Source organism: Rattus rattus, chromosome 9, assembly GCF_011064425.1.
Source record: "Rattus rattus isolate New Zealand chromosome 9, Rrattus_CSIRO_v1, whole genome shotgun sequence".
NCBI classification, from domain to species: Eukaryota; Metazoa; Chordata; class Mammalia; order Rodentia; family Muridae; genus Rattus; species Rattus rattus.
Window position 1 is genome coordinate 78,398,064 of NC_046162.1, and position 10,436 is coordinate 78,408,499.

Sequence of the window (10,436 nt, forward strand, 5' to 3'; positions counted from 1 at the left end):
CTGTCTTTTTAAACTTTTATATACAGGGACTGTGATCATTTACCCTCATCATTTTTCCTAAGATTTATTTTCATTTTTATCTAGGTGTCTTATTTGTAGTCTCAACAACTTGAGCGAAGCCCAGTGAGCAAAACTGTTGGCACACGCAGTAAGTGTGTGTTGGGCTTGCTCGTAAAAAGGCCAAGATGTATTTTCCAAAGTGATATCTTCCCATGCTCACGAGCCTTGTGTGACAGTTCTAAAGTTTTCCTCATCACTTATCAGTAATATTGGGACTTGTTTTCTCATTTGTATTATCTATTCTCCTATATTATATTTACAGTATTTCTTTAGGATATATCCAGGCAAGGGGATCTCAATTGCCTTGTAGGATCACCTGGACCTTAGATTCCAAGAGAAATCTCATTTCATAAACAAAACTTCAGTAGCTTGTTTCTGCCTTTTAATAATGGCTACAACCTTACCCTTAACTATTTTCTGTGATGCAGGCCATTGAAAGCACCTTTAAAAATCTAAGTGACAAGTTCAAATAGCCCTTAACTGGAGACCAGAGTCAATAATTTCATTCCTTATTCTTAAAGCACCCTCTCCTTACCCTTTGGAAATGCTCTGAACTCAGTTCCTTTTGGGTATCTGGGGCAGTTGTCTGTCAGTGGTTCAGAAGAAAATTCAATCCATTATTCAGAAAAATTAAACTCAGAGATCCCCTTGCTAATCATCAGCCAAACTTCTTGACATAGGAATGGAAGCAGCATTAAAAATGGGAATGTTAAGACTTTATAAGAGGGGGAACTTTTTGAAGTCCCAACTTTGAAGCATCGAGGGCATTCCAGCTCTATCCAACACAATTCACTTGATGCTACCCAGTCACTACCACATAAATTACCCCTCAGTTCTTTTTCTTACAAGGCTTATCTCAATTAAGCTGTTTCCCCGTGGCTTTGAACTTTTTTGAGCAAAAGAAAAGAGAGATAAAGTCTGTGGGTTACGTTTATAATAAGTTAAGTTCTTTCTCAATGAATTTTCCATGACATCTGTTTAGGAAAATCATGGGATATACCAAAATGAGATAATAACAGGGTTTTAGATTTATCAAAGGCTGCCTTACCCTCACACACAGCTTAGTTCACCATTGTGTGGGAGGACACTCATGTGTTATCAAAGGCATAGTCAGTAAAAGAAAACTGCTTCAAACAACAACAACAACAACAATAACAACAACAACAATAACAACAACAATAACAACAACAATAACAATAACAACAACAACAATAACAACAACAACAAAAGTCCCTGAATTCTCACTAAAACATGGAGCTATCAAAGCTTAGCCATCCTGATAAATCTGTCTGTTTCGTTCTTCTGTGATTGTATTGTCTGGACTTAACTAGGTTGAGTTGGACTTGAAAACACATTTACAGAAGGTTCCTCATGACAACCTGCTTTTGGAAGACGCTCCTTTAGGGTCATGAAGATGAGGCTTTACTCTGAAACTTTTGTAGCAGGTCCCCGTGCCCTGGGTCAGAACCTGATTGGAGCAGAGCTGAGACTCTCTAGGAAGAGTGTGACAAGGAGTTTTTCAGTCAAGTGTGCCCTGGCTGATGCTCATATCATTGCACAGTTTGGAGAAATACGTGTTTTGCTCGCTAGATGTTTTCAAATGCTACTTAGTTTGCTGTTACATAGGAACTCTGCAGATTAGCAGATTTATAATCTGAGCAGTGACTCTGAGGTGACATATGCTTTTCCACCTCTGTGGTCACATTAACAGCATGTTATTTGATTTCATTTTTAACCAAAAGTTCTCTGACTATTCCAAAAGTGCTGACTATTAGTGATATTCATAAATACCCATATGTATAGAGTGGTATCCCATCACCCCCTGGTTTTATTTTCTACAGTTTCAAGTAACCTGGCCAATCACTGTTCAAAAATATTAAATGGGAGAGCTGGCATTTAGTTTAGTTGACAATGTGCATGCCTGGTTTGTGTGAAACACAGGGCTCAGTCCCCAGAACTACCTAAACTGGGCGTGGTTATGTGTACCGTCAACCTATCACTCAGGAAATGGAGTCAGAGGATTCAGAAGTTTACATCTACCTAAGCTACGTAGACCACATCTCAAAATATTAAATAGAAAAATACCATAAATATAAAATTGGCAAGATACTGTCATTCTAAGTGGGATAGTAGTAGACCCGTTCATAACATTTTTAGACTTATGACGAACAGTTGGAAAGGTATGGAGCATAGAGAAAATACTAAATAGCAAATATTAAAACAATTCTTTTTAAACATCGTAATATTTGTTTTGTAGGGGTACGTGTGCCGTGACACGTGTCAGAGGAGAGAGGACAACTTCCTGGAGTCAGTTCTCTAATTGCACGATGTGGGTCCTAGGGAATCGAACTCAGGTTGTAACGCTTGGCAAACATCACCTGTATCACCAAGCTCATGTCACGGGTCCTGCCCTACTTCTGCATTAGACCCTAAACATACATTTTCCACCTCTAGGGCTTGTCTTTGCATCCCAGATTCCAATCGTTTCAACTGATTTCCAGTGAATTGTGCATTTAGGAAATCAGCCCTACTTCCTACTAGGTAGTACTCCTTTAAGGCAGCAATTCAGTTTGTGGGATAATCATTTAAAGCAAATGCTTTATTTCCTGTGCCTTCTCTATTCGCTTGTTATCACACCTAACCAATCTCAACAGCCATTTCGAAAAAGTTCATATGACTGTTTTGATAAGACAATTTATTGGGCTTGGTTAAGTGTAATGTGTATAAGTTCAAAATAAGACCCTATCTCAAAATATTAAATAGAAAAAAATGCCATAAATATGAAATTTACAAAACACTGCAATGAAAACTCTTGACTTTTCTCATGACAAAACTCGAGACGTTAAGTGACTAGTTTCCTAGAGTCAGTGTGTGGCAGGACTGTGGCGGGAACCTCGGTCTGTAGGGTACAGGCTAGGCACAACATACGTTACACCTCTGCCACACCACCTCCAGGATGTGTGTTTTGCATTCAAGACTCAAAAAGTAGGAAAAGATGGGCCAGAGAGATAGCTCGGTGGTTAAGAATTTCTACAGAGGACTGGATTTGGTTTCTAATACTCATACTGACAGTTCAAAATAGCTTGTAACCACAGCTGCGGGGGGTCCAGTGCCCTCTTCTGCCTTCTTTGGATATGTGTATATACTCACAAACACACACAGTATAGCATAACAACAGTGCTCTGAGGGACTGAGTTCTGGGGTGAGAAGACAAATGGATTTCCTATAAATTACATGAACAGCACTGTCTTCCTGCAACTAAATACCTGAAATAATCCTCAGGGTAAGGAAAAAGTTTATTCGTCCCATGGTTTTTGGATTCTCAGCCCATGGCTGCTTTGCACCTATGCTTTGAGCCTGTGGATTTATAGTTTGCTACAGTGTGAGGAAGTGGCAGAAGGGGCCTCCCCTTCATGGTTTCCGGGAAGTGATAAAAGAGATAAGGCCCCAGGACCCACTTTAAAGACATACCATCAATGACATAACTTCCTTTCTCTAAGCTCCACCTCCTAAAGCGCCCACCCCCATCTCTCCCAGTGGGATACTCATCAAAACACATGGATCTTTGGGGAAAACCATTCAAACCAACACAGCCTTCATAGGAAAAGTACAGAAATCCAAGCACACAGATATAGCCAAAGTGTGTCCAGCTACAGTTAGTACTCAAATAAGGAGCTTAATGTTTAAACCAAAAGCTCTCTAGCTTGAGGAGAAAGATATTTCTTGTAGGCCTGTGTTGTGAAACAAAACATTTCCTAGAAGATTTAACACACTCATCCATTCACCCCAGATAGAGAATCTATGACTGACCAAAGTATAGATACCACCAACTTCCAGCTTAGTGAACCAATGGGTTTTACTATGGTTACTTACAGGACTGTGGGTGAGAGAATACTTACAGGGGTAGCAATGACTCACTGACAGCTGTCTCACCCAAGCTGAACCCAGCATGGGTGACAATTCACAAAGCCGGGAATCTGGAGCAAACTACCCAGCCTGCAGGCAGCTCAAAGGACTGGAGAGCATCTTTCTGTGTGCCTCAGTTGGTCTATACCTCTTCCAAGCAGTTAGCTAGTTTCTTTGCAGATTTTCTCCTCTGAAAGTCTTCTTTGCAGCTTGGCTCTTCTGAAGAACTCTCAGCTTTTATTGCTTACTCTGGCAGGGAGAGGCCTAGTAAATCTGGTCAGTTTCAGGAACTTCCTGTTTTGGGTTATTCATTTTCCTAATTAAGGAGCCCCCTGAAAGATGTAATGCTTCAGTCTCAGAGGGATCTGTTGTGCAACCTGTTATGTCCCACTTCTAGAGTAGGATAGGAAGATGAAGATGACTATGTGATGGGAAATCATGTTTTACCCATGAACTGGTAAGGAAACAAAAGATGCTCTGTGTCTAGAAATAGGTTGCACACTTAATGTCCTTGAACCATTCAGAATAATCTGTGTCTATAATGTTAGAATCAATAAGAGAGAGATGCAAACAGAGTCCAGATGTCTGGCAGCTACATATGTCATCTTTAAAACTATGATAATTAATATCTGTGGGATGTAATGTTTGAGAAATCACCATATTTAGTTAATTAGGCATCAGTGCATAAATATTAATAATAAAAATCAAAACATCAGTTATATAAAACATCCACTCAAGAGACTTTGCAACCATAAACTTAATCCTACCCAATGTCCCAATTTTTATTCCTATGTAACATTGAATGGCCAACCAAGTTTTCATTCTCTTTGAAAGCCAAGCCTCTTATGCTTCTTTGAGTGCTTATTCCACAGGCTCATAAATTTTTAGGTTTTTGTTGATAGGATACATTAAAAAAAAAAAAAACAACCTAAGCTTATATGCTGTGGGCCATCATTGATGGAGGCCAGGCCAGGAGTTCAAGCAGGAACCTGGAGACTTGAACTTCAATAAACCCTTCTATCCTCAAGCTGGCTTTCGGTCGTGTCCTTATATGATTTAGTTATGTACACTCTTCTGCTGTGATGGCGAAGGGACTTCCTCTGACTGATCCTGACCCCTCTTCTATCCTTATTTGAATTCAGGGAACAGCATCATCATCATCAGAAGCAATGACTGAGAGCCAACATCTTAGAACCTTTCTTCTTACATTGTCTACTCAGACTTTGTTTTTTCTCTGGGGGTTGGAGGTTGTTCTATGTTTTAGGTTTTTATTGTTTTGTTTTGTTTTGTTTTGTTTTTGTCTTTTCACTCCTTAAAATAGTTGAAAGTAAAAAAGCTTTGGAAAAATACAGTTATGACTCCAATTTCTAATCCTTATTACTTGACCAGAGCCAATAGCGATATTAACTAACAGAATTTTTAAACTATGTTCTGCTGAAAGAAATTTTTGAAAGTAACGTGAAAGACTCAACGGTCGCCACTTTTGAAATGGACAGTGGTGGAATTCTGTCTGTGAAGTTTGTTGCTAGCTCAACCTAGCATAGGGAAACGGTGCACAGGGCAGGCTCTTGAAATGGAGCAGAGCAGTTCTCTGCTATGGAGATCAAAGGCGATTTCACAAGTGAGCACCTGAAATAATATGAAGAGGGTGATTAATGCACTCCCTCCCTGGTGTTTCTCATTTAGCCCTCAACCCCCACATTATCTCTTTACTGAGACGGCTGTGTATCGCTGAAATGGCGGGAGCTTAAAACAATAATTTTTTATGAAAAATAAAAGGTGGTATGGTTGCCAAATATTGAACAAGCTCCTAGAAAATATTCTGGTTTAGTTCAACTCGAAATTTGGCCCAACATGAGAGAATTCGTTTGATTGTTGGTTGCTTGCCTTTATGAACCTGGAGCAGGTTTGGAAAAAGAGTTTGATCCCACGGGACAGCCTTGGATTGTTCTTTCTGTGTGGCTACGTGTTTTTAATCGAGGCCCTTGATTGGGAATAGAAGAGTTCCGCACCCTGTTTGGTTTATCTTTGCCATTGTGGTTTTCCTTCCCTCTCTTTGTAACAATTAGCACCTACTCTCATATAGATAGACTCCCGAAATACTACTGCTATCAGTTATTCATAAGTTTTAAGACTTATTTATCTTATTTCACATGTATGATTATTTTGTGTGTGTGTGTGTGTGTGTGTGTGTGTGTGTGTGTGTGCACATATAACAAATGCCCTGTGCTCATGGAAGTCAGATGAAAGCATTAAATGCTCTTCAGGAAGACCCAAGTTCAAGTCTCAGAACCCCTGACTTCACAACCACATGCAGTTCCAGTTTCAGGGAATCTGGAATTGTATTTTGAACATATTCGCTCCTCCCTTAACTTCTCTTAGGTTTGCTCATTCTTCTCTTCCACCAACTTTGTACCCACTACACACACTCTTTAAAATTAACTCATTAAGTCAAATCTCTTATAGACTCTTGACCAATTTCCACTGAAATTTCATTGATCTACCAGGGACTATACCTTAAAAAAAATCTTCTCCAAGTTCTTATTGATTGCTAATATGCCTTAGCGTGGGTGGAACCTTTTGTCATCTATCTTAGTCAGGGCTTCTACTCCTGCACAAACATCAGGACCAAGAAGCAAGTTGGGGAGGAAAGGGTTTATTCAGCTGACACGTCCATGTTGCTGTTTCATCACCAAAGGAAGTCAGGACTGGAACTCAAGCAGGTCAGGAAGCAGGAGCTGATGCAGAGGCCATGGAGGGATGTTTCTTACTGGCTTGCTTCCCCTGGCTTGCTCAGCTTGCTTTCTTATAGAACCCAAGACCACCAGCCCAGGGATGGCACCACCCACAATGGGCTGTGTCCTCCCCCCTTGACCACTAGTTGAGGAAATGCCTTACAGCTGGATCTCATGGAGGCATTTCCTTAACTGAGGCTCCTTTCTCTGTAATAATTCCAGCTTGTGTCAAGTTGACACACAAAACCAGTCAGTACACCATCTCGGCTCTCTACGCCATGATTTTGTCCAGCCTCTGCTTTCACTGGTGTATGCAGTCCAAACCGCTATGAACTTGTAAGAGCAACTGCCCAGCTGTATCTATAAAGCACAATGTCCTTGTGGCCATCCACCGACTCTGGATCTTACTCTCTTCCCACCTCCTCTTCTGCAATAGCCCCTGAGCCTTGGGAGGAGGGTGTATGCCATAAATATCCAAATTTGTGTTAAGCATTCCATACTCTAATTTCTTATCTTTTCAGTTCTTCTCTACATATTAATCACTGTCTACTGAGAAAAAAAATAAAACTTCTTATGAGTTTGGGAGATATACTAATCTATGATTATAGCACTAAGGTACTAAAAAATACTATTTGTTGAAAATACTGTCACCGAGTTTTGCACATGTCTTTTTGTTGTTTACTTGTAGATTTTATCTTATATTCTATTGACATATGTATCTCTCTAATGACACTCCATCGGTACTGATACCTTACCAATTATATCACTCTTTTGATTACTGTGTCTATACAATAAAAAGCATCAGAAAGAATGGTCCCTATTATCTTCTCCTGACTACTTGTGCACATGAGGACTCTCCCACAAAGATCAGTCTACACAATCAGGAATTGTGACAGAAAGACAGAAAGTGACTGGTTACTTCCTGGAAATAGCATGGAAGCCTGTCCCCACTAATGCCTATGTTTTAGCTGGTACTAAGTTTTAAACTAAGTTTTGGACCCCTTTCAAATCTGTGAAAACACTAGTCAAAATCCTCTCATAGATAGTAATTACAGAGGGGACATTGGCTTTTGATTTCATGTAATTGAGTTTAGAACAAAAACATCAAAACGATAACAGAAGTAAACATGGTACTGTTCTAGTTTTCCAGATAAGAAATGAGAAGAGTTGTCCATGGCCATGAATGCTCTTCTCTATGTATTCAGTCTAAGCGGTCTTGTAACAAATAAAAGAACACAGATGCATACGTAGAGCACAGTATTTTGACACAGAAAATACATTTCTTAAGGACACACACTGTCTTCAACTAGTTTGTAGTTCAGTATCCCAGGCAAGTATCCATAACTATTCCTTTCATATGATAACTCCCATTCATATGATGTATCCCTTTCTAGGCAAGATGCTAATGGCTAGAATTCATTCCTCATTAGTTGTTGCTGTCTCAAATTTGAATGCTGTATGGACTCATGAGGCATTCGTCTTTGCATACTTCAGTTACTGAATATTCCAGATAAATGTCACATAAATCAATTAACCTGAATTCTTGTGAATGTATTTGTGTTACTCTAGATCCAAATAGATCCAAATAGATCCAAATAGATCCAAATGCACATGTCTTTATCTGCATTAGAAACTTTGATAAAATTTTCAATCCTTAACTGAAAATACGTGATCAGAAGCAGAGAGGAAATGTCAGGGACCTCACCACATGCTCAGTTCGAGATGCTCAGCTTCTGAATCCTGCATTTGAATAGGAATTTTAAGGTATCAAATCCTCAACAACGAAAGACAGTTCTAAAAACTTAAATCAACGATAAACCGTCCAAAACAAAGAAAACTCAAAGAGCCTAGAAGCTGAATTCCATGTTCACATCATTTCAATTTTAAAAGCGTAAATTCAGTGTAAGACTTAGAATATTTCACAGAAGAGAATTGGGTTCAGAGAAAGACACTGTATTAAGTCAACATTTTTGCTTTGAAACTTGTTCCCTATTCTAAGGCGAACACCCAGCCCGTCAATGTTAGTATGAGATCCTGAGATCCAAGGAGCTCCAGCATAGTGCAGTCTCCCAGAATGAGTAAGCATTAGCTTCCAGATGCAGATTTTTGGAGGATGAATTTTTTCCTAGAACTTCAGTTAAAAAAATTCTTCTTGCTCATTTTTACCTTTATTTATTTATTATCTTTCTTGTCAGACCTGTGGTTTTGTCATTTAATCTTCCGCTTCCTCCCCCTCCCCACCCCACCGCAGTTCCCAACCCCTGACTACTTGTCCACATGAGAACTCTCACACAAGGGTCAGTCAACATATTGTAGGAAGTGTGACAGAAAGATAGAAGGTGACTGCTTACTTCTTGGAAATAGTGAATGGAAGACTGTCCCCACTAACGCCTATATTTAAAGATAGGGACGTGACTGTACATAAGGCTAGCCCAGCACCGTGTTCCTATACACATTCAGGTATGAGATTTCCCCAGATGATATGCCCAAGGCTAGAAACAGGAGCTCACACATTTAAAAAGTACATTGTCAAGATACACAAACATACAGGGTATGTTGCAAGAGTTGCAAAGCAGAGAAGATTACTAATGTCTTAGGCTCTGGAAGTATTATTTTGCAAGATTTACCGCAATAGTTCTTTTACTAAGGGCAATTTGCCTCCCAGGGACCATTTGGCAAAGCTTACAGACATTTTTGGTTGTCACAGTTGAGACAGAGTCAGTGTGGTGGGGCAATTTACTCTCACTTAGTACCAAGAGGTCACGGATGCTCCTAAACACTACACAAAGCAGAGGGCGCCTACCTTCAAGAAGAATTCATTTTTTTCACTCCAAATGTAAATAAAGGCCAACAGCGGGGGGGAAACCGCTTTCAAAATATAAATTGTGTAGACATACAGATGAACTTTAAGAAGGTCTAGGTCAATGATTGAGTTCATTTTGTGGAAAATATCAGATATCCCTAGCTAAGAACGGGACATTCTTGACACCTCACTTCCCCAGCCTATCAGTGAATACATTCCAAGATTTCTATTGCCACATCATAAAAATATACTCCTTATTTTATTTCCAGGATGGACTACAGGGAGAAAGCTGTGAGTTGCCTCAATAAATTCCAGACGACATCAGTAACTAGATCGTAATACTCTTCGCTTCAGAAAAAGCAGCGAACTTCTCGGGAAATTTCCCTTTTCGGCAAAACCAAAAGCCTGCAAGTGAGTCTGCATTCAAGCTGATAGGTAATGGTGTTTTAACGAGGCTTTGATGAGTCCCTCTAAGTCGTGAAGGAGTCACCAGGTTGGAAAGCTATAAACATCACGCGATAAAATCAACATTATTTTTAATTGCTTCCTCTCCGCATCATCCCATGCTTGTAGAGGAAAAGAGAAGGATGTCCAAAGCATCATTTACAGTTTCAAACGACTTTCTACTCCTGCCTGTTCTCATTCTGGGGTGCTTCTACACAGAGCGAAAATAAATTGAGATATAAACCCACGAGGAGATGATCTATTATCTGACACATGTTCTCGAAGTTATATAATAAGCTATCTTTATCCTTGGTCATATCGCTCCTTCCAGGTATGACTGTTAATAGGGAAGACCAGACCTGCAGAGCTTGTCTCTGACTGTGAGAGTCAAGGTTTATTCTTCACTATAGTCAGGATGTGTATAAACACTGAGGCTGCACCGAGAATAATTCTAGGAACTCATCCAATTCCATCTCTTTCCAAAAGTG